This window comes from Sus scrofa, chromosome 1 (assembly GCF_054392235.1).
Source record: "Sus scrofa isolate SSC_HxYL_T2T_F1_AM1 chromosome 1, Sscrofa_HxYL_maternal_Yorkshire_Landrace_v2.0, whole genome shotgun sequence".
NCBI classification, from domain to species: Eukaryota; Metazoa; Chordata; class Mammalia; order Artiodactyla; family Suidae; genus Sus; species Sus scrofa.
The window spans coordinates 16,672,580-16,696,494 of record NC_139383.1 but is presented as its reverse complement, the minus strand read 5'-3'; the positions used below and the strand labels follow the sequence as shown (position 1 = coordinate 16,696,494).

At 44.4% G+C, this 23,915-nt stretch overlaps 1 long non-coding RNA gene across 1 annotated transcript in view; it reads left to right on the top strand.

Moving 5' to 3' along the window:
* The first annotated feature begins 2,559 nt into the window (after positions 1–2,559).
* Positions 2,560–23,915, top strand: part of LOC146405944 (uncharacterized) — a 28,147-nt gene continuing 6,791 nt past the window's right edge. Inside the window, exon 1 of the long non-coding RNA XR_014839481.1 lies at positions 2,560–2,870. This is a non-coding gene — a long non-coding RNA (uncharacterized LOC146405944). The remainder of the gene's footprint in view (positions 2,871–23,915) is intronic.

Here is a 23,915-nt window from a genome sequence, read left to right as displayed (position 1 = left end):
TTAATTTCACAACATGTGATCCAGAGTGATTTACAAACCAAATTGTGATTTCTATTAGAGTTCAAACCAAAGAATCAGACTTTGATGGCATGCCCACATAGCCACACAATCAGACTTCAGGATGGCTTACCCCGAACACATACACACAAATGAGACACAGAAAGAACAGGGAAGAAGCAAATTTGACCTGAAGCTGACCTGCCTTCTCACCGGCGCCTCTTCTCTGCATGGCTCAGAAGCGCTCCTGGAGGCCCTGAGGTCTTCCTCAGGTACCACATCCTCTGCCGCCTGCCCCAGGCTTCTTTCTTCAGTCATCTTCCCTATCACATACCATCTGCCTGTGCTCCGCTTTCCGTTAGGAAACTGATAAACTAATCTCTGTGCAGTGGTTGGGTCCCTACCCAACTCATGCCTCCTTCCGGCCAGTTAAACAGATCTGTATTCAAACAAGGCTCTTGCAGAGACCAGGCTTAAATTTACACAATCCGCTTGACGACGCCAGTTCTAGTCTTTGGTCTCTAGTCATATTCGACCCAATAATCACCTTTATCCAATTTGGTTAATTCTTTTTTTTCCTCCCCCACAGGAATATAATACCACAAGAGTCACTTAAGGTTTGAGATAAATATCACCCTTGGTCCCATGAATGCTAATGTCCATAAGAAGTAGTTTTAAAATATAAATCAAAACCAATTTGCATTTTGAAATCTAAATGAACCACTTTTTTTTGCTATTTATTTTTACTGGCTTGTTGCCTGTTTGGGCCGCTATAAGAAAAGACCATAGACGGGGCTGCTGAAACGGCACACATTTATTTCGCACAGTCCTGGAAGCTGAGAAGTCCAAGATCAAGATGCCCGCAGATTCGGTGTCTGTTGAGAACCACTTCTCAGCTTGCTGACAGCAGTCTTCTTGCTGCATCCTTACATGGTGGAGGGGAGAGAGAGAGAAAGAGAGGGGGGAAGACAGAGAGAGAGCATCCTAGTTTCTTCCTCTTCTTTTTTTCTTAATTTTTTTTTTTTGGTCTTTTATCTTTTTAGGGATGAACCTATAGCATATGGAGATTCCCAGGCTAGGGGTCCAATAGGAGCTGTAGCCACTGGCCTATGCCACAGCCACAGCAACATGGGATCCAAGGCGCATCTTCGACCTATACCACAGCTCACGGCAATGCCGGATCCTTAACCCACTGAGCAAGGCCAGGGATCAAACCTGTGTCCTCATGGATACGAGTTGGGTGTGGTAACCACTGAGCCACAAAGGGAACTCCTTTTTTTGTTGTTTTTATTAATTTTTTTAATGGCCACACCCATGGCATATGGAAGTTCCCGGGCCAAGGACTAAATCCGATCCTTTAACCTACTGCTCTCTTCCTCGTCTTATAAGGGCACTCACTCCATTATTGGGGCCCCATACTCCTTATTTTACCTAAACTTTACTTCCCAAAGGCCTCACCTTCAAATACCATCACCTTGGGGGTTAAGCCTTCAACATAGGAATTTGGGGGGTACACAAATGTTCAATCCATAGCAGTTAGTGTGTGTTATGCCAAGGTACCTAAAGTTGTCCTTGAGTAAATAAGAAGCGAATTTCTCCCGATGAAAGTAAATTGAAGATTTAATAACATCTACAATCCCCAGCAGGAGACATTTCCTCTGGGGTTGAGCTGCCAACAAAGTTGGAGTGTCCCCAAATGAATGGTTTAAGAGAACTTCTGATGTGAAATAAACACCATTTTCTTGGGGACCATGTAACGCTTCTCTTGGGGCGAGCTTCTGGTCTGGGGCTGTTTTGCCTTGGAGAAAATGGTCTGACATTAGGATGGCCCATCTCCTCTCCAGGAGACTGTTAGACCAAGAGGAGCCATTAAATTCCTGGACAAACCATCCAAGGGTGGCCAGGTCTCTTCCTCAGGAGGAACAGCCAACTGTTAACGCTGGGAACCCAGCCCTTTCATCACTTCGTTATAAAGTGGCATTCCCAGAAATTAGAATCGGAGTCTGAAACTCCAGTAAGAACTCCACGTGTGTTTGAAGTCTAAAGAGAAGAATCAGCTGTGCCTGCTGTCGGTCTCAGAGTCTGAAATAGTTCCCTGCTGATTCATAACGTAAACATAGGGGTTAATTCCCTCCTTTCAGAAATCTGCTGGGGTGCACCCCAATTATTATTATCTGCATTCAACCATGAGAGCATGATGAGCTGAAAGGCTGCCAGCATGGCCGTTTGCCTTTCCGGATTTAAATAAATAGATCTGGCTTTGGGCAGGCTTTCCAGACTGACGTACACTCCAGACATGAGTGTTGTTTTATTAAGATATATAATGACATAAAAATATTTTTATAATCAGTATATCTTCTTCAGCTCTAAAATCCAGGACAGGGTTTTCAAGGCATCTCGTTTGCACGGATCAAGTTGACTGGTCAGAAGCACTGACGAATGTTGGAGGGGATATCATGTTTATTTATAACAGATTGATATTGTATCTAGTTTCTGTGTACTAGGAAACGGAAATAGGTTTGCGCAAACCTTTCCCCGCCCCCATAACCTAAAAGACAGGAGACACTTCATCGGAGCCCTTCTACCCTATCATGTGATGTTTTCTCTTTAAACAGAATAGGAATGATCTGTCTTTGCAACTTGTTGACTTAACCCAAGCTTTTGGCTTGACTGAAAGGGTTCCCTGAAACTAAAGGGCTGTTCTTTGAAGGGAATCTCTTCCTAACCACGTCCCTTTAAGAGTTCATTTTAAGGATCCTACCTCTCCTGATTGTTTTCACTTTGGTACACCATCAAAGGGGAGGAGTCGGTGAAAGGAAATGAAACTGAAACGTGGACCTGGGCATAGCTGATCGAAGGTTCTTCATTTAAGGGTGAGTTCCTTTTCTCTCATTATGTTGTGCACTCTGAAAACAAGCCCTTGAAATGGGGGTCACGGTCTTTAGGAGACCCCAAGAGAAATCACTCTATGCTTCTTCCCTCCGGGAGTCCCCCATCTCATTAGGCAAAACAGTCAGGCGTAGGCTCTCTTAATGGGCAACAGAATAAAACATCAGAGAAGGTAAATACACACCATGCACCGAGAAGCACACAATTTAAGTTGGAACGTGACTATATAAAGAACAATAAATGAGGCACTGTATACCCATAACGTGTGAGTACTTCCAGGTGTACCAATATGCAAACACTAGCACTGAGGCTTCCTAGAGTATTTGGAAACAGCCTAAATAAAGAAGGGTCTCTGATAGGGATTTCTCCAACCAGGGTTCTTTCCACCCATCCAGCATCAATGTAGCCTCTTCTCTAAACCTTTTTTAATGTATTAACTTGTTTCATTCTCCTAAGACCTGTGTATAGACCCAGTATGATCCCTATGTCTTAAAGCACAGAGAGATGGAGCCAGTTGCTATGTCCTGCTATAGACACTGCTTGCCTTCCCTCCCACTCATCTCCCTCGTCCGTCTGGGCACCACCTCTTCCCAGGACACGGCTTTTTGACTCCTGCCTTCTTGTTCCCTCAGCTGCCTGCACAGTGTCCTGGGTATATTTCGTCCATGATTCTCTCGATGAAAACTTCTACCCTTACCCCTCACTCTTAGACTTTGGGTAACCTGAGGGCATGAATCCTGGAGCTCCCAGTCACAGAGCTGGTGTTTGAGCTCAGGCATCCAGCTGCAGGGGCCCACCCTTCACCGAGATGCTAAGAGTTTGCCAGGCAGGTGTGAAGTGCCTTTTGTGGGAGAGGGTTCGAGTCATGGACTTTGGGAAGTGACAGAGGGAGTGCGTGACATTGGAGGGCGGGGTGCATGTCAGTGGAGCTGAAAGATTCAGCTTTCGGAAAGTGGATGGTGATTGGATGGAGTGGGCCTTTGGCTTTTCAAACCAGGCGAAGAGCCCCCTTGGCACACGTGGTGATGACCAGAGGGCTCATGGCCATCAGATCACCGTGGCGTGTTGTTTAAGTCTCCTGAACATTCACGACAGAAGAGCTTGGATGCCATTATCTCACAGCACATCACTCTAAATTGCAGTTTCGGAGTTCCCTGGGGGCCCAGAGGTTAAGAATCCACAGTTGTCACTGCTTTGATGCAGGCGCGATCCCTGGCCTGGAAACTTCCGCATGCCCAAAAAAATGTAGTTTTATATTATACTATAGGATGCGACAGCACCATGACATTTTTCTTTGTTTCTCCTTCCTTTTGCTATCTGGTTCAAATTGTTTCCTTAATGTATTTAGAAAATCAAATTTCACGTTACAGAAGTAATGCAAACTTGTCTAACTCAAGAAGAGAGCCCATAGTTACATCAATTAAAAGTTATTTCTCCTCCTAACACCCTTCCAACCTTACTTTCCTGAGGAGGTAATACTTTTATCCACGCTTGTCCAAGGAGATAACAATACCTGTGCACAAACTCGAGGCGATTGGTCGCTCCTGTGACAACTGTGCAAGCAGCACATCCTTTATTGCGTCGCTTGCTTTGCCCACTTAAGTATCCTTCACCGTCTACCCTTCAGCACGGTGTCCACACTGTTGGTACTTCACCCTTCCCTCCTGATGGATGGCTTCCAGCTTTGCAGCTCTCCAAGCAACGCTGCAACAAATCTCTCTGCATAGCCATCCCCCTTTCTTGAGCCTTTACACATTAAAAGTTATACAGTGGCCACTGAACTTTTTTTTAAATCAGTGATGTGCTCCTATCCCACAGGGAAATGACTGCCTAAAATTTGCTCCCAAAAACAAATGGCCTGTCCAGGCATAGAGAAGTAATTATGTTCCATAGTCTACTTCTGGCACGTTGTGGGAAACAGTTTCCAGTAAGTGTAAACTCACATTCTCCAGGATGATTTTTCTCAGTCTACATACCTAGTGTGCACTGCTGAAACAAAGCTTTTTATAAGACTACTCATTGGAAGTTCTTATGTTTTCTGCTTGACAACTTTTTTTGGCCACTCTCGCAGCATGCAAAAGTTCTTGGGCCAGGGACTGAACCAAACCACAGCAGTAACCAGAGCCAAGGCAGAGACAACGCCAGATCCTTAACCTGCTGAGCCACCAGGGAACTCCCAACAGCAACTTTTTAAAATAAAAGTCAGGACGTCAAAGAAGTCCCAAGTTTGACAGGTGCTCCGAGGGCATGAAGCTTGGCCAGTTTGACAAGAGCCAGCAGGCTCAAGGAAGGACCTTGCTCTCCTCTTGAAGAGCAAGGCTCTCTTTTGATTTCACCTCTCCACTATCAAGGCCTCTTCCATGTCAACAATAACAAAATTCTAAGTCTTACGTGTGACATGTAGACAGGTATTTGGACACAGAGACGACAACAATTATTTCTTATTGGCCAAAAAGTCTAAAACAAAACAGAAAGAAAGGGCCAGAGTTCTGCTTTCTCTAAGCCACTGGCTCTGCTGTCAACGCCCCCCAGTGTGGCCGACTTTCAGTTCCTTACCTCGGCAGGCTCCCCTCCCCCGCTGCTCCTACGTCCTCTCCATGCCCCTCTTACGGTCTCAGTTTAAGTCCCTCTTGCTCAGGTAAGAGCTCTCTCTCCCCGACACCCCCTGCCACTCTCATGGTAGCCTGTACTTCTCCCCCCATGAATGGAAGCTCCGTGAGGGGGACTACACCCGCCTGGTTCACTGCCATGTCCCTGGTGCCTGCAAGGACACAGGTGGCCTCAGGCCCTCATATGTGCCTCCCACTGCGGTCTAGCCACAGTTCCAAGTGCTTCATACCCTTTATTTCATTCCATTCTCAAACAACTGCAGGGCATGGTACTCCTTATATGGAAGACATACAAGCCAATGTTTTAACCACTGGGCTTTCTCATCATGCCAGCTTTCCCCTTGAACTTCTGACCAGTCCAGTCTTCAGCCCCTTTCGCAGCCCTCAGCTCATCTGGGATTTGGGCATTCCTGACACTTTTCTTCGGTTTCCCCTGTTCCTTCTTTCTGTCTTAGGTATTTGCTTTTCTTACCAGCTTTCGGACTTGGCCCTTTAGGTGGAAAGTTGGGTACAGAGCTCCTGGTGCCTCCATTCTGTGAGTCCCAGGTGTGAGTCTATTATGTCTTGTGAAGCCTCCCTCTCTTCCAAAGTCCCAGGCAATGGAATCATGTCCATCTTTCCCCTGAATTTTAAGAAATCAGCATTCCACAAATTTAGAGTTTATAAAAATTGTACGGTCTGAGCCAGCGACCCAGCATTCCACCAATTTAGAGTTTATAAAAATTGTACGCTGCCTCGCCGGCGATTACAGACTCTCTCCCAAGAGGCCCATAAGTAGCACTGCGTGAACTCGATTCCTGCCTTGTTCATTAAAAATTACCGAAGGCAGCAGTTTTCCTCGTTCTCCCTGTTCCCTCTGGGAAATGAAGTGATCCACAAGCTAAGTCAAGACTTTTTCTGGAGCTCTGCTGTGAAAGGAGCGAGACCTCCAGGGGCGGTCCCATCGCTGCTCCTCCTTGGCCTGTTTCCTGACCTGAGCTGGGGGCACCTGCCATGCTTTCTTTCTTGTCTCAGCCACCATCAATTCCATCCATTTTCTGCCATAGTTCTGTCTCTCTAAGGACATGTGGCAGCTTTTCCTCCGCTCCTCACCCCATCTTCCCAACCACCCACAGACACAAACACACACACACACACACACACACACATGCACACGCATACACATGCTGAATTACACAGAAGAGGGAGCCAGATGGGCACAACCATATTTTCAAGATGCCTTCTTATATTTTCTTTAATTTTCTCTTTAGTCACCTGTTTTCAAACTTTGCTATGCTACAGTCTCATCTCCCTACTCCCCCCCAAATACTCTCTCTCTCTTACATACACACCCACACCCACACCCACCCACACACACACACACACACACACATACGCACGCACATGCACACATGCATGCACACAGGCACACAGGCACCTAGTCTACCAGCACAATTCCATGTTGTGTCTCCCCAGAGTTTAGCACAGTGCCTGTGGCTGATCTGTAGTACTAAGCAGGCAGAACCCCGCTCCTGACACTTTAGTACCACCTCCTAGTTTCTTTTCCATACCTCTCCTGAGCCTTGGGCCCCCCAAAAACATGCCCCCAGGACCTACAAACCCAGGACCTGCCCTAACAGCCAACTCCAGTTGAAGGCTTCTCTCTCTCCCTTGCCCTTTGCTCCCGTGCTCACCCGGTGTCTCCCTCTCAGGTTTCTGCTTTCCTGTGCAGATGGGTGTCTCCTCCACGCTTTTCTTTCCTCATTTCCTTATGGTCAGTTCTTACCTACTCTGTTTCAGACCCTCACTTGTCACTGATTTGACAAACCAATTCAAGGGATAGATAATCAACTAACAACAATAACAAAATTTTAAGTCTTACGCGTGACAAATAGACTTAGGCATTTGGACAGAGACGAGAACAATTATTTCTTCTTGGCCTATAAGGGAAGGCTACAGAGAAGAGCTATATGTGAATTGGGTCTGGAAGGATGAATAGGAGTTTGTCGGCGAAGGACAGGAAGGAACTGGCAAGGGCTGAGCACAGCACTACACAGGAAAGGCTAGCAGAGCATCTGGGAAGCATGGGCAAGGGAGTGGCTTTGTTTGCCAGGGCAGACAGATCCTGAAATAGCACGTAGGAGGCCCTCCGTAAATGTTTATTTTGGATTTTGAATGACGTAGGATCAATCCTGATGTTATGCCATTCAGGGAAGTCAAAATTTTAGTTTGTCAACAGTAAGCGTTCAACAGACATTTTGGTTTGGTTTGGTTTGGTTTGGTTTTTTTTGGTCTTTTCTAGGGCTGCACCTGTGGTATATGGAGGTTCCCAGACTAGGGGTCTAATCAGAGCTGTAGCTGCTGGCCTGCAACTCAGGATCTGAACCGCATCTGCAACCTACACCACAGCTCACAGCAATGCCAGATCCTTAACCCACTGAGCAAGGCCAGGGATCGAACCCACAACCTCATGGTTCCCTGTCGGATTCGTTAACCACTGAGCCATGATGGGAACGCCAACAACAGACATTCTTAAATCAAGAAAGTGGCATAAATAAATCTGGAAGATTTTTTAAGGGATAACTCAAGATCGTGTATAAAATAGATTTCAAAGGAGAAATTTGGGGGGACTATAGCATCACACTAGTTAAATACTTTAATGGATCATCAATTTTGATTAGGTTTATTATCCTTTCCTTTTCTGCATGTTCTCCAACTCATCTTTGTCATTTGGAAATCACTTTACCACCCTACATTAAATATTCGCTTCATGCTGAGGCTTGATATGTTGGCATAGAGGCCTCTGAAACCGCTGACTTTGTTTCTGCCTCTCCAAATGGTTTTCTCCAAAATTCTCACTCATGTTCATGCTTCCTTTTCAGTGGCCCTTGCTGCCCTCCACACCAGCTTTTCAGGGATTTATACTCACTCTTCCTCTGTCTCCACTCCAAATCCTGCTCGATGCACAGCTTCGTCACCACGAGGCAGTCACTGCCTGAGTTAACCTCTTTCAATTTGTGTGTTGGCCTTTTGACCCACTCTGGAAGATGCAGTGCCTTAATCACTTATATAAATGACTAGAAAGTGAGTCTTTCCAGCTCCTTGTCAGACCATCCTGGGAAATATTTGGGGGCTAATGGTTCATGTAGCATTGGTCAGTTCTCATGACGTGACAAGACTCCTATTTGTCCTTTATTTGGTGCCAGCCCCACCCAACCCCTCCTCTCCATTAGTCTCTGAGAGCACCTGGACAAGGGGGTGTCAGATGAGGTGGAAAGGTGATTGTCACCTCATTGGACCTAGTATATGATTTTTACCGGGACAAATTTTGGAAGAAAGAAGTTTATCTTTAGCATCTCACGCCAAAGAAGAGATTTATTTTTTAAATAAAACACGATGGAATTTTGGATCCAATATTTTTTCTTTCTTTGAAAACTATTTGCCACATAATTCTATGGCAGCCCGTATGGACCAATGGCAGTTCCACACAAGTTCATAGAATGAGTCCTATGAACTTGGGAAGTCTTTCCTTCCCACCAACATCCTCAGTACTAGCTCATCACTCACCACTCAGGCAGGAGAAAGCTCTCCCCACACTAACATACACTCTTGAATTCCTGAGCCATTCTCATTTGTAAAAAGTTAAGCATCCATGGTATAACTTGTGATGGGTTCAAAAAGACTGTCTCTGTACTTTGTCAAGACACGGACTGTATTTAAAGTCTAAAAATATTAACGAAACTCAGTCTCTAGAGAATCATTGTCCAACCCTCCTAATTTTCATTTTTATGGCAATTGTATCAAATCTTAAACTAGCAAACAAGAAGTAGATTCATGCACAAGAACTATTGAATGGAATTCGATTTTCTTTCCTTGTTTTCTTTTCTTTTTTTTTTAACCAAAGAAGTCTCAAGAAATTTTTTATTTGCCAGGATATTTTCTGAAAATGACTCCTATTAAATTTCTTAGAGACTTCCAGGATAACCAGATGCTCGAGCTACAGACCTAGAAGGAAGAAAGCAGAAAACCTCAGGAGGGAAGATTATTTTTAAGGCCCCTAAGGCTGAGGCATGAGAGTCCTATAACGGGAACATTGTGGTTGGTGGTTGGGGCCCTAATTCTTTACCCTTCCCTGGACCGATCCTGTCTTGATTTAAAATTTTGTTAGATTGCTCATGATGGATTTTTTTTGCATTAATTTTGATTTTTTAAAATATTTTTTTAAATTATAATCAATCTTAATTCAATATCTTGGTTCCCCTTGAACTTTTCACTGAAGACAAGAGCTCACTGACTTCACCCTCCTCTTAGTCCTGCCCCCACGGCCTCTGCTATAAGATTTTCACGTTCTTCCACCTGCCAGAGTATATTTCTCCTCCTCTACTTTAACTTTAGCCAGGTGATCTGCTTTGGCCAATAAAAAGAGACAGTAATGATGACGTGTTACTTCCAAATGGAACAAGACCTTGCATGCTGCCACTTGCCCTCTTTCACTTCTTCCATGACCATGAGAAGACTGTTCCTATGGTCCCAGGATGAGAAGCTACATGGAGCAGAGATGGAGAGATAGGTGCGCAGAGGCAGCCAGGCCCATCAGCAAGGCCCACCCTCAATCAGACAACCTTCAGCCAACATACCAACATATGAACTAAATGCATGCTTATTGTGGAGATTTTATGGTTATTTGTTACACAGCAATGTTTTACACACATTAGCAATTACTTCACCCGGATGTTTAGTGTGAGTTGATCCTAATAACACTTGTCAGTAATTAGCTTCAGAATGGCAATGTCTAGGCTCATTGCAGCCGCAAAATATAATAAGAGATTTGCTGGACACTTCAGGGGAAGTCCTTCCTTTCTTTTATAAGACATACCATGTCCTCTCTCTTGTTCTCTTCCTTACTTCTTTTTTTTTTTTTTTGTCTTTTTGTCTTTTTTGTTGTTGTTGTTGCTATTTCTTGGGCCGCTTCCGCGGCATATGGAGGTTCCCAGGCTAGGGGTCTAATTGGAGCTGTAGCCACCGGCCTACGCCAGAGCCACAGCAACGCGGGATCCGAGCCGCGTCTGCAACCTACACCACAGCTCATGGCAACGCCAGATCCTTAACCCACTGAGCGAGGCCAGGGATGGAACCCGCAACCTCATGGTTCCTAGTCGGATTCGTTAACCACTGCGCCACGACGGGAACTCCCATCTTCCTTACTTCTTTGTAAGAAAGTAGTATATCTCTGAAGGCCAATAGCTGACATCCAAAGGCCTCAAGGGGAACCAGCCTGAGTATATAGTCTGTCAATGGAGGAGTATAGAGTCATGACGACAGCAGAAAAATAAAGCAAAGAGCTTGATCAAACCACACCTGAAGTCTGACCTACCTCTGGATTTTCATTTATTTAATTCAGTACCTGTCCTTATTGTTTAAACCAGTTTAAGTTGGGGCTTCTTGCAGCTAAAAGAACCCTTCCTAGCTAATTCAGACCATATGACTATTTCTGAGCTCACTTCAGGACCCTCTTTCCACATTATTTCAGATTTAATAGATGAAGCTTCTGAGTGATCTGAAATAAAGTCCAGGAACAATATTCATTGTCTTTATCAAAAGTTCCACACTCCTTCCATCAGGCTTTCTCCATAGAGAGCTTCCCAGGGCTCAACTGCCTTTATTGCAGGTGATGTCTCTCCCGCCCTCAATGTGGCCATAATTACCAAGCAACTTCTCACCTTTCTCCATGCTTCTCCTACTTTAAAATGGAAAACAGAGGGAACTGATAAAATCAGTTATGGTATTTTCATATGACCGAATATCATGTATCCATTAAAAATAAGGTACTGGAGTTCCCGTCGTGGCGCAGTGGTTAACGAATCCGACTAGGAACCATGAGGTTGCGGGTTTGGTCCCTGCCCTTGCTCAGTGGGTTAATGATCCGGCGTTGCCATGAGCTGTGGTGTAGATTGCAGACGCGGCTCGGATCCCGCATTGCTGTGGCTGTCGGATCCCGCATTGCTGTGGCTGTGGTGTAGGCCAGTGGCTACAGCTCCGATTCAACCCCTAGCCTGGGAACCTCCATATGCCGTGGGAGCGGCCCAAAGAAATAGCAAAAAGACAAAAAATAATAATAATAATAAAAAATAAAAAATTTTAAAAAATAAAAAAATAAGGTACTTATTAATTCAGCAAAAACCCCTACTCTGTTCCAAGGACTGTGCTATGGACGAATACTTGATGATACGGGGAAATGCTAAATATAGACAAGCCATAGAACATACTTAGAGTATGATTTCAAATACGTGAAAAATGAGTGTGTATACATATATACACATATCTACATGGAAAATTAGACTGGAAAGCTATTCTAAAAATATTCATAAAAATTATCCCTCAATAGTGGAATAATGAACCATTTCTTTTCTTGGTTCTTTTCCACAGCTATCACATTTTCTATGATTAATTCCTGTTATGTCTGTACGTAGGAAAACTACCGGAGGAAGGAAGTCATGCTGGTGTCCTTGATAAATTTAATAAATCTTAAAGTGTCCATTATCTTTCATTCATTAATATTTCTTCTTTCATTAATATTCTTTAATGATTCACGAATATGTCTTCTTTCAATGAGCCTTGATGTTTAATATAGATTTACACAAGGTCATTGTGTGTATGAACTACAGACAGAACGAAGGAAAGGGATATTTTCAAGTGATCCGAAAATCATATTGACATTTAGAATTGCCCCTCTTTCCATGTCCGATTTGAAATTTGGAAAGAAGAAGCAGAAGCGGACAGGCCCTGCAGATCATGTTTACAGCTCAGATTCCTCAAAAGCCTGGATATGCTTCCAAGGGGGCAGGAAAAAGGAGAAATAGAGAGTGTGTCATGAGACTCAGCAACCTGGGGGTTCAATAGCGAGAGATACTCACTCCTTCCATCCCAGCTTGTAGGGAGCAGCTGACTGCCTTTAACTCCAGGACAGACTAGCATGGGGAAAACCCACTAGGCTGAGGTGTTTCCATTAAACATATCTGAAGATGTTCCTTTTAAAAGAAAGCAACTGTTAAGGAGACAGAGAAGTGGAAAGGAAGATGAAACATAGTTAGCATTTAAAGGATAATACAATTCATTCATCTTAGAATCTAGTAACTTAATCTCAAAATGATGATACAATAATTCAAGAGGAATTGGAATAAAGGAAAAGAAATTGGAATGATTACGGCTAGAATACTCTACTTATCTATAAAACCTAATATTAAAAATTCTAAGAGTTCCCTCATGGCTTCGCAACTTAAGGACCCGGCGTTGTCCCCGCTGTGGCTCTGGTCACTACAGTGGCTCAGGTTCCATCCCGGCCTGAGGACATCTACACACCATGGACGAGGCCCCAAAAAAAGTTTTATTCAAAAACCATGTTGTATTATTACAAACTACATTGTTCTCTTCTTACTCTTCTATAAAATATTCACACACATCATTGCATTTGATTCTCACAACCTCCCTCTGTGGGACCCAGGACAAATATTTCCCTCCTCATTCTCCATGGTCTTCCTATAAATGAGACCCACAGAGACAGGGCTAGGATTAAAACCCAAGTCATATACAATCAGCGGTCTCGTCTACTAAAATACTCAAATTATTCTGCAGATGAGATCTAGAAAATATCTCATTTGCTTTTTTAATATTTTTTCTTGAGCTAGAAAAATTGACTACACCGGGTAAAAATACCCACACATGGAAGCACCCAGCACAGTCTCCATATTCAGCGGATATTCCAAAAATATAAGTTGACTGACAAGCACTTGATCTTAATAAGGAACAGATTTCTTTAGAAAATTATAGCCTTTATATTAGAATTTTCATTACTCTCCTTTACTTGAAACTTGCCTACATGCTACCGAAAGATTGCATCCTAGGGGATGAAAAAAAAAATTGTCTCAAATATCAAAGGGCTTGAAGCCAGAGTCTCTTAAGGTAGTAATTTCTTGCTCTCCCTTTTTTAATCAACTCGGTAGAAATTAATTTGGACCATATTTTTAAAGAAAACCAATCTGATGCTGAAAAGTTCACATGTAAAATGAAAAAGAGTAAAGTTGGAAACCACACAACCATCCCCAAATTCTCCTGCTAAGAAAATTGCCACAGTCAGAATGGTTTGCTGCTAAGAGGACAAGCTGGGGTTGGGTTTGGTAAAGACTGAATCCTCCTCTCAATAGATCCTGTCTGTGGCTGGGAGGTTTATGTCTGCAGAATAAACAGTAAACACATCATGGAAAGGGAAAAGTTCAATAACCATTCCGCTGGTTTCAAACATTCAGAATATTTAAGCTCGTGAGGACCAATCTCGGCAAATATGGGAATTTTTCATAGTTCCATCTAAAAAATTTTCAAAACGTGTCCTCCTCTCTGGAAACCTGGGGACGTGGTATTCTGAGCCTACCAACATGTGTGATCATCATAGAGCTTGTACACCAGATGGGAAAAAAAGTGCCCTAGAAACTGGGAACTCTGCTTCTTTAAAATGACTCTGCTCATTCCCCACTGAGAATCCACAGCATAAGGACAGAAGGCAACTGAAAGCGCTTCCAAACTTCCAGAATTTTCTGGGCTGGCACAGTTAGTGTCCATGAACTTCCTTCTTCAGAATCGCCTGGTGCAGAACCTTGGGCCTCACCCTAGACCTTTAGAATGAGACTCTCTGGGTACGGCGCCTAGAAACCTGCATTTTAACAGATGCCCCTGAAATTTGAACACCATGGATCTCATAGCTACTGAAAGAGCAAGATAAATGCAGCGAGGGCCAGCAAGGGTGAGTGCAAATAATGATGTGATGACAGGAGATCAAACTGGTGAGGTCAAACAACTAAACAAATGCTAGACAGAGTTCAAATAATAGTGAGTAAGAAGAAGCAAACTTGCCTCCACATGAGAGAAAGCTGAGCTCCCTGTCCAGCCCCTGACAGCAACTGGGGAGGTCAGGCGTCATGGGAGAACTGCCAGCCAGTCCTGACGCAAAGTGAAACTTGCCCCTTCTCCAGCTAAAGGGCTGGGGATCCCATGGGTGCCGTATCGTCACACAGCGTTGCTGTGCATATAAACTGAGGTCAGTGTGTCTCTCCTCTGCTGGTGTTAATGGTTACTGTTTAACAGCCGGGGCTCCAGGAAAAATAAAACTCTGACTTGCAGTATTTGCCAATTTCCATGGTGTAAATTCTCCCACCATGGCTAATTTCAAGCCACTTAACACAAGGTATCATTGAATGTGGGCCTAGGAAAATAGGCACAAAATGGCTCACATAAGCCAATACAAGCCAGTTCCAGCACAAGGGTGCCTCAACACACACACACACACACACACACACCTCATATAAAGACACTCCTCATCTTTGTATCATTTTTCCTTCCCATACTCTATGTCTAAAAGAAGAAAAGGAGTTCCTGTAATGGCTCAGTGGTTAACAAATCTGACTAGGAACCATGCGGTTTCGGGTTCGATCCCTGGCCTTGCTCAGTGGGTTAAGGATCCAGCATTGCCATGAGCTGTGGTGTAGGTCTCAGACGCAGCTCAGATCTGGTGTTGCTGTGGCTGTGGTGTAGGCCAGTGGCTACAGCTCTGATTAGACCCCTAGCCTAGGAACCTCCACATGCCGAGGGTGCAGCCCTAGAAAAGACAGAAAGACAAAAAAAAAATAAAATAAAAATATAAAATAAAAGAAGAAAAGTGTCCCTCCTGTCCTATAATTGAACATATAGCTATTCTTTGCTGATAATGCACATGTAAAAACAGCATCCATTTTTATGCAGAAGAGGGTTTTCCCTAATTAAATAAAGTTTGAATCTGGAAAATGTTACTTGCAGTTACTTCTCTTTTTTACATTGGACTAAGAAAGTACCATATGCTTGTGTAAATAATGGTACTTAGTAGACAGAATAATGCCCCCCTCATAAGATGTCCAAGCCCTAATCCCTAGACCCTGTTAAGTTAAATTACATGGCAAAAGGGAATTAAGGTGGAAGATGAACTTGAGTTTGCTCATTATCTGATTTTAAGATAGATTATCCTGGATTATTCATCTGAGCCCCATGTTATCATACAAGTCCTTAAATGTGGAAGGGAGGCAATAGAAGCAATGTCAGAGGGACATGATAGAAGAGAAACTCAACAGGTCATTGATGGTTTTGAAGATGGAGGAAGAAGCCATGAGCCAAGGAACGTGGGACCCTCTAGACCCCAGAAAAGGCAAGGAAATGGATTCTCCCTACAGCCTCCAGAGAGGAACATGTGGCTGCCCCACCATGACTTCAGCCCAGAGGCCCATGTGGGGCTTCTGACCTCCAGAATTTATTATTGAAGATAATAAATCTGTGTTGTTTTAGGCCACTAAGGTTGCGGTAATTTTTGGCAGCTGTAATAGGAAACTAACAGAGCCTGTTTTTCAGGAAAGAAGCAAAACAAAGCAAGAAAAAGATGTGTAACTGGAAAGCCATAAATGGCCCTAGAAGTGCTGACCACACTGGACTGAGAACAGACAGGGAAAGCCTGTCCATGGTGCTCCCCCATTCTCTCTCTCCCTCTCCCTCTCCCTCCCTCTCCCTCTCTCTCTCTCTGTCTGTCTGTCTCTCTCATACACACACACACACACACACACACACACACACACACACACACATAGGTTGGGTCTTCTAAGCCTAAGGGAGGGCTCAACTCTAAGGAATATGTAAGATACTAGGAAGCTTAAACCTACCATTTTTGTCAACTGTCCTCCGAGAATTGTTTCATCTCAACATGATGTCACTTGGAGACCCTAAAATCAAGATCCTTTGTCAGAGGTTAACATCTGCACTGCCCTCTCTAGCCAAAGGCAGGGTATTCAGAAATCTCCAGGGGAATAGACAGGCTGTCTTCCAGATGCTTATTCAGACAAGGGCGGGAGAGACTTGATCTACAAAATACACTCTCTCCAAGTCTGTAAAAATTCTCCACGGGAGTTCCCCTTGTGGCTCAGGGGTAAAAAACCTGGCTAGTATCCATAAAGATGTGGATTCAATCCCTGGCCTCACTCAGTGGGTTAAGGATCCCTCATTGCTCTGAGCTGTGGTGGAGGTGGCAGACAGGCTCTGATCTGGCGTTGCTGTGGCTGTGGTATAGGCCGGCAGCTGCAGCTAGGACTTGACCCCTAGCCTGGCAAGTTCCATATGCCACACCTGCAGCCCTAAAAAGAAAAAAAAAAAATCTCCACACTGCTACGAGGCTCCTTAGTCGAATATTCACATTTTGCAGAAGAGGAACGCAAGAGATGAAGGGCAACGCTCAAAGGCATGCCTTGAGATCATTGGCATCAGAACCAAGACCACAGCCTGGCCCCTCTTCCCGGCCCTTGGTTTCTGCACTGAGGCCATGACGTGGATTCTGTGAAAGAAGAGGAAGCAGGGGCTCCTTCTGTCCTCAAGAGTCAGAGGACAAATAGGACTCTTCTGAAAACTAAGCGTAAATTTCGTAGGCGTACATTAGATAGGAAGGAACTCCTAGCTCCCTGCCCCTTACTTTGGCTTCCTTCCCTACCCGCTCTGTCAATCTTCCCCTAAGAAGCAATGCTAAAATGGATTTCAACTGCACATTGTAACCAGGCCACTTTCATTCTGGGGAAAGAATCACTGGCTTTTTAAATGTCAGGCATGGTTACTTTGTATTTTCCATATGAAAGAAGTTAAGTAGCCCAGGACCTACCTCTTCCCTGAGACCCCTCCCAGCATCGCTCCAGTCACAGTATCAAGCCTCTGGCCCAGTGATGGGGTTTGGGCCAAAGGAGAAAGGTGAGATAGACCTGACCCACCGTGAGCTCTGCTTTGGAGTGGAATGCAGGGTAAGAGGTCCTGCTGGGCGCTTGCTCAGCTAATTGTAAAGTACTGCTGACATCTCAATGAACGATGGCTACACAGCCAAACACAAAGCATCCTACAGAACTTACGTTGACCAGAAGAAGCCAGACACAGAAGACATTGCCCATGAAGATCAAGAACAGCAGGTAAAATTTATCCATCAATCCGGATTGATGTCAGAATAGCAGTTACTGGGGAAGAAGCTGAGGGAGTGGAGTGGTATTGAGTAGAAAGAGACACAAGGGAGACTTCGAGGGCCCTAAAACCATGCTTGGCCTGGATCTGAGCACTAGTTACACAGGTGAATACACAGGAAAGCCATTTTTGGGCCTGTGGTTAAGAGCTGTGAACTTTACTATGTGTATGTTATTCCACATTTAAAACAAAATCCTTGTTTGCCATATAAAGTGCATAATTTCCAAATACTTCTATAAATGAAGGTGTATTTCTAGTTTTAGAGCTTTGAAATCCTTACAATTAGAAATTTAGAAGCTAAATTTACTCCCTTTTTTTTTTTTTTTTGCCACACCAGCAACATATGGAAGTTCCCAGGCCAGGGATGAAATCTGAGCCACAGCTGTGACCTGCGAGGCAGCTGTACCAATGCTGGATCCTTAACCCACTGTACCACGGTGGGAACTCCTAGAAGCTATATTTACTCTTGCTTAGGTTGAAAAGTATTTCATTTACATCGTGGTTAATTACAATTCTCAACTTTAATTTACTTTCCAATTAGAAAGATCTAATGGAAAGGCCTTATATCATCCCTCTCTCCAAAGGGGCCCCTTTTTGTCTGAGGAAAGGCAAGGTAAGAATTAGACATTTTAAAAGAGCTGCCCCCATTTTGGTTCCTCCATATTTTTATCGATAAAAAGCCAAAATCTTTGTCAGCCTTCGAGATTTTTCAGTGTCCTCTTGACTGCGTGCATTTTTGTCCTCTAGCTCCTCTGTATACGGGGAAATGAAGAGATATAAAAACGTGGTTTCAGGGAGTTGACTGTTTTGGTGCACACACAAAATTTTTTTGATGAGTTTGTTGAAGAGTTTAAAGGAGATGCTATGAACTATGCATTTAGTGGTCTTGGAACAGAGGAAAACATATTTTAATTTTTAAAGACGAAAAGAGCTATTTCAAAAAGCATGTGTTTTTCATAGCATACTTTCTACCAATGATTCTAAGGTTTCTATTAAACAGAAAACAAATTACAAGTCTGGCAACCACAGAGATGAAAGGGGGAAGAACTCTCCATAAGTGAAAGGGATCCACCAATGGTAAAGTGATGACAACAATCACCACGACCCGAGTTTATAGCATTTGCATCCCAAACCCCCCGCCCAATCATTGGACGACTGTAAATGTAATAAAATTCATTGAGCAATAACAAAAAAAGAGAAGATCAAAGTGATGACAAAACACCTCGGCGTATTGACAGCATCGTTAAAGCTCCGAATTATATGTAATGATAGCTAACGGATGCCTGGGGGTGTGAGAGCCCGTGGATGTCTGACTGTTGACGAAGAAGGAAAAAGAGAAATGAGGCCCACATCACCAAAGAACAGCGAAGTTAATTGATCCAACCAAGACAATAGCTTCCAGGGTAAGATAACCGCTCATCGACTGCAGAGATCAAGCCCAGCCAGCCCTCCATAGCCTGCACAGTCCAGGCTACTGTAGCAGTCCGTGGGGACTACACTTAGCGCCCCGCAGGAGCTCCAGGTCCAAATTCCAAAGACACCAGTTCAGGTCAGGACTCGCATCTCTAAGCAGGTAGAACTTGGCTTGTCAAAGGCAATTTAAAGGTGATCTTGGAGTTCTTGTTGTGGTACAGCGGAAACGACTCCGACTAGTAACCGTGAGGTTGCAAGTTCAATCCCAGGCGTCGCTCAGGGGGTTAAGGATCCAGTGTTGCCATGAGCTGTGGTGTAGGTCACAGATTGGGCTCAGATCCTGCATTCCTCAACCAATGGCTGTAGCTCCGATTCAACCCCTAGCCTGGGAACCTCCAATTGCCATGGTTTCAGCCCTAAAAAGCAAAAAAAAAAATAAATAAAAAGAAAAATAAAGGTGATCTTGAGTATCAGTTGAAGCTCAGTGAAATCCCTGTTCCTTGAAGAAAAGTAATATTGACCAGGAAATTGTGAGCAAAGGAAACCACATCTGGCAAGAGGGTCTGGATGTTTAAGGGTGTCTAAACTTTTAACAAAGAAATTTGATAAGTGAAAAGGCAAGACGATTTTAAGACTCTAACTGATGGCGACATTCACATGCCATCAGCTGTGATTAGGTCTGCTTTTCTAGGTAACAATTTTAGATACTGGAGTTGTCACCTGGCAAAATAAATTCTGGAGCTAATGGGCGGAACTTGAGAGGACTGTGTTCCTTGGCTGAATCAAAATCCCTGCCATTTTGAGAAAACAACATGACCTCGAGAAGAAGCAAACCCACATCACTATCCATCATTTTCAGCATCAGCCATGAGCTTCAACCATGAATTTGTCCCAGATGTAAAAATTAAATCCAAGAGGGGAAAAAAAATTGAATTTCATATTGAAGACATAGTATGCTCTTAGTTCTTTTGAAGCGTTAAATATTCTTTGTGAAAGATATATTCAACCGATCAAATTAGTTATGTATTTTCCTCCAGGACTTAGACAAAGCCCAAATGTTGTCAGGTTTTGATAAAGATATCTAATTTTCAGAGCTGTTGAAATATTGGGGCTTATGAGTGAAAAGGAGTCAGAGTTGTAACAGAAAAAAAAAAACAGATGTTTTTAATTAGAAGTAAATGGGTAGTTATCTATATCAAAACAGATTTTTTTAACCTAAGTTTAACAAATTCCTATTACTATCCAGACACAGAAACCTCAATTTAATTTGGCTACCGATTATGCACAAAACATTATGTTCGTGTTGCGTGGGAGCCAAGATTTCCCAGTCCCCACCCTGCAGGAATTTATAGTATGAAAGCTGTGTGCAGGCGGTGAGTTCAGGAGCAGTTGGGTCAAGGAGAAATGCCATTTTCACCAAACCAAAGGATTGCTAGAATCTCAACTTATGGAGACTGACAGACTATTCCAAATGAATGGCATGACCAAGTTTCCCCTAAATGGTGAAACCCGGTCCCTCCTCTGCCCTGAAAACACAGAGTAACTTAATAGGCTTCTTCACTTCCACAACCCCAGGCACACAATTTCCCTAAAAGGAATTGCTACGGGCTCTTCTGGGCCGGCCGCGGTCTTTGTACCCAGGAGCTCTCCCAAGTGTTCCGTGGTGGACACGCCTCCCGCACGGAGCCATCTCTGCGGGCTCTTTGGTCGGCAGGCTGTTCTGGGCACCAACCAGATCTCTTCTTGACTTTGGAAACTGGAGAATCTGGCAGGGCCATTTTCTTCTTTCCATGGCATATTCCCAGACTGCCTCTTGCCAGCTTCAAGGAGGATCAAGTGAATGTTTTTCAGTTTGTGCTGAAGGCGATACCTTTTCTGCACGCCCATCATGGGGACTCAGAAAGGCGCAGGCAGGCACCGCGGGCTGTGTTGACCGAGGACCCCCGCGGGAGGGGCAGGGAGAGTGCCCGGTGGGAGTCTCTAGAACAGGAAGAGGGACAAAGGCCGCCCTTCAGCCTCCTTGGCAGGGCCTGGAGGCCTGGGATTCCCTCCGTCACAGCGAGGCAGGAATGGACGTGTCCATGCTTTCGACAGGGACTCTTGGTGACCACCAATAGGGAGGCACAGTCTCTACTTTGCAGAGGCAACATCTGCCCATTCCTTGTGGGCATGCGTACCAGGGTCCCCCACAGAGGGGTTTGATGAAAACAAAGACCATGTTAAATGAGAGTTCCCACACCGGTGCGAACAGCGGGTGACTCATAGTCATGATTAATAGAAGGGGCAAGACGTCTTCATTAGGGGCCTAATTAAAAAAACTATAACACGGCGAGAGCTCTTACTCCACCAGAGCAGTAACACTAAAGACACAGGGAACCAGGAAGCAGAGCAGGAAAGCAGGAATGACATAAGCATAGGTGACCCTGCAGAGATGGTGACAGGAATGGTGCTTGCATGGCAACCATACCCCCTGACCCAGCAAGGTGAGCCACAACAGAAAAGGCAGAGGGCACGAGAACTGGACCCAGGTGAATGGCATTGGCCTTGGAGAAGAACTTAATGATGTAGGGGAGGAAACTTCTCCCTTTTTTCCTTCTTGGTTCTTTGGCAGGTCTAATAATTAAACAGGCCTAAGACAGATTAACAGGAGAAAAACAAATTCCACTTTGTGTGTTTGGGAACTCATAAAAATATGAGAATCAAGGATATGCGCAGCTTATAAAAGCTTTTGAACAAAGAAATGATATGTGGTTTTTGTTTGGGGGAGTTGTTTTTTGTGTTGTTTTGGGTTTGTCAGGGGGGGCGGTTGGCCATGTCTGTGACATGTGGAAGTTCCCGGGCCAGAGATCAAATCCATGCCACAGCAGCAGCATGAGACACAGCAATGACAATGCCGGACCCTTAACGTGCTGAACCACCAGGGAACTCCAGAAAAAAATTGACAGGATGGAGTTCCCGTTGTGGCTCAGTGGCTAAAGAATCCGACTAGGAACCATGAGGTTTCGGGTTCTATCCCTGGCCTTGCTCAGTGGGTTAACGATCCAGCGTTGCCATGAGCTGTGGTGTAGGTTGCAGACGCGGCTGGGATCCCACGTTGCTGTGGCTCTGGCATAGGCAGGCAGCTGCAGCTCCGATTCGACCCCTAGCCTGGGAACCTCCCATGTCCGCGGGTGCAGCCCTAGAAAAAGGCTAAATATATAAATAAATAAATAAATAAATAAATAAATAAATAAAAATTGACAAGATAAAGAAGTTTGGGATCAGGATAGTAAGTGAGTGAAGAAGTCACAAGTCTTGTTTGCACAAGCTTCTCGGCCTTAATGTCCCTGTCTCTAATGATAAGGGTGTCTCTCTACCTCGGGGTACAAGGACAGTACCTTTCCAATGGGAGATCGATCTCCTGCTTTTAGTGGGGACAAGGGAGGGTCCGAGTGTCCTTTGTGTACCAGCTGTTTCTTAAGTAACCTTAAACCAAAATCATCAGTATGTTGGAGTGGCAGGCTTTGGAGCGATGTATGCTGCTCTCCTTCAAGGAGAAAGAGAAACTGTGACCCACAGCAGGAAAGCCTGGAATGGGGCCACATTTCCAGGGAATGCCATGAGAGAGGCAGCGTCAGAAGGGTCCAAAAGCCCAGCTGGTTGTATTTTGTTGTTTGTACTCAAACATGTTACCCCAGTACAAGCTGGGGTGACTTGAGAAGTTATGATAGACTCATCTTTAGAACAGCATCCTTTCTAAATCTGATCTAGACAAAAGGAGTGAGTTGGAGGCTTAAAAAGAGAGCGTTTTGACTCATTTAAAATGATGCTGGAAGAATGTCGTTTAATGACGAGGGTTTTTTTAGAATGCTGCAGTTTCCAAGATTTACAATTTTGTGGGTCTCTAATGGCGAAGACCCTACAAAGCAGATCCAGCTTTGCCAGCGTTCTCTTTCAGAATGTTCTTGCAATTTGGTTGAGGTTAAGGATGTTTCCATAACGTAAGTCTACACCTTAGCTCTTTTCCAACATCTGAACATCACTGTTCATGCAAAGGCTTCTCTTTTAGTTTGCTGTGGCCTTTCTCAGCTTCCCACAATTGGGATAGTATTTCATATCCACAGGAATGGAAATAATAACCAATAGCTCACTTTCCTCTTCTGTGGTTGATGTTTGTGTTTTTGCTCTTTCTTCCTTGAGCTGCCTCAGCCCCCTCCTCCCTCCCCAACCACTTACCCCTTCAAGCACTGCTCCACTCAGCATCTTGACAGAAAGTAAAATGTATTGACAAGTAAGATAAAGGGAATATAACAAGGGCTTATGCCTAGAGGCTGGTTGTCTACAGAGCACTGAACTTGGAGTCCTAAGGCCAGGGTTAATGCTAAGCCCCCAAGCCTCTCACTAGAGTCTTCAAGGGTTCCCTAATGTCTATATAAGGTACAGCTCTTTAGCCTGGAATTCAGAGTTTTCCACAATCTGACATTGACCCGCATTGGCCTTCTACCGCAACAGCCACATAAATTCTCTTCTCCTGCCAACTGGGAAGTCGTTCCCCAAACTGGGCATGCTCAGCCCTGCTCTCTGTGCTTGGCTCCAGGCTCCGCTGGATGACAATACTGGCCACATCCCTCTCTGAAGAGATTCTGTTGACCTGAAGTCCATTCAAGGGGGTTACGATGGGTTACCACACTAAAACTCGGAAATAAGGTTATACCTTCAGTTATTATTTTCTGGCTCACTTGCCGGCCTACAGAAATTTCTGAGCCTGGGATGGAGCCTGTGCTGCAACGCCGAACGCTTAACTTCTAGGCCACCACGGAACTCCACACCCTCAGTTAAAACTAGGATGTATTAAGGGATTTTAGCTTTCAGTAAAAAATCACCTTAAAAGATCTTTACGTCAAAAGAAGGAAAGGAGGAGTTCCTGCTGTGGCACGGTGGGTTAAGAACCTGACTGCAGTGGCTCAGGTCGCTGCGGAGGAGCGGGTT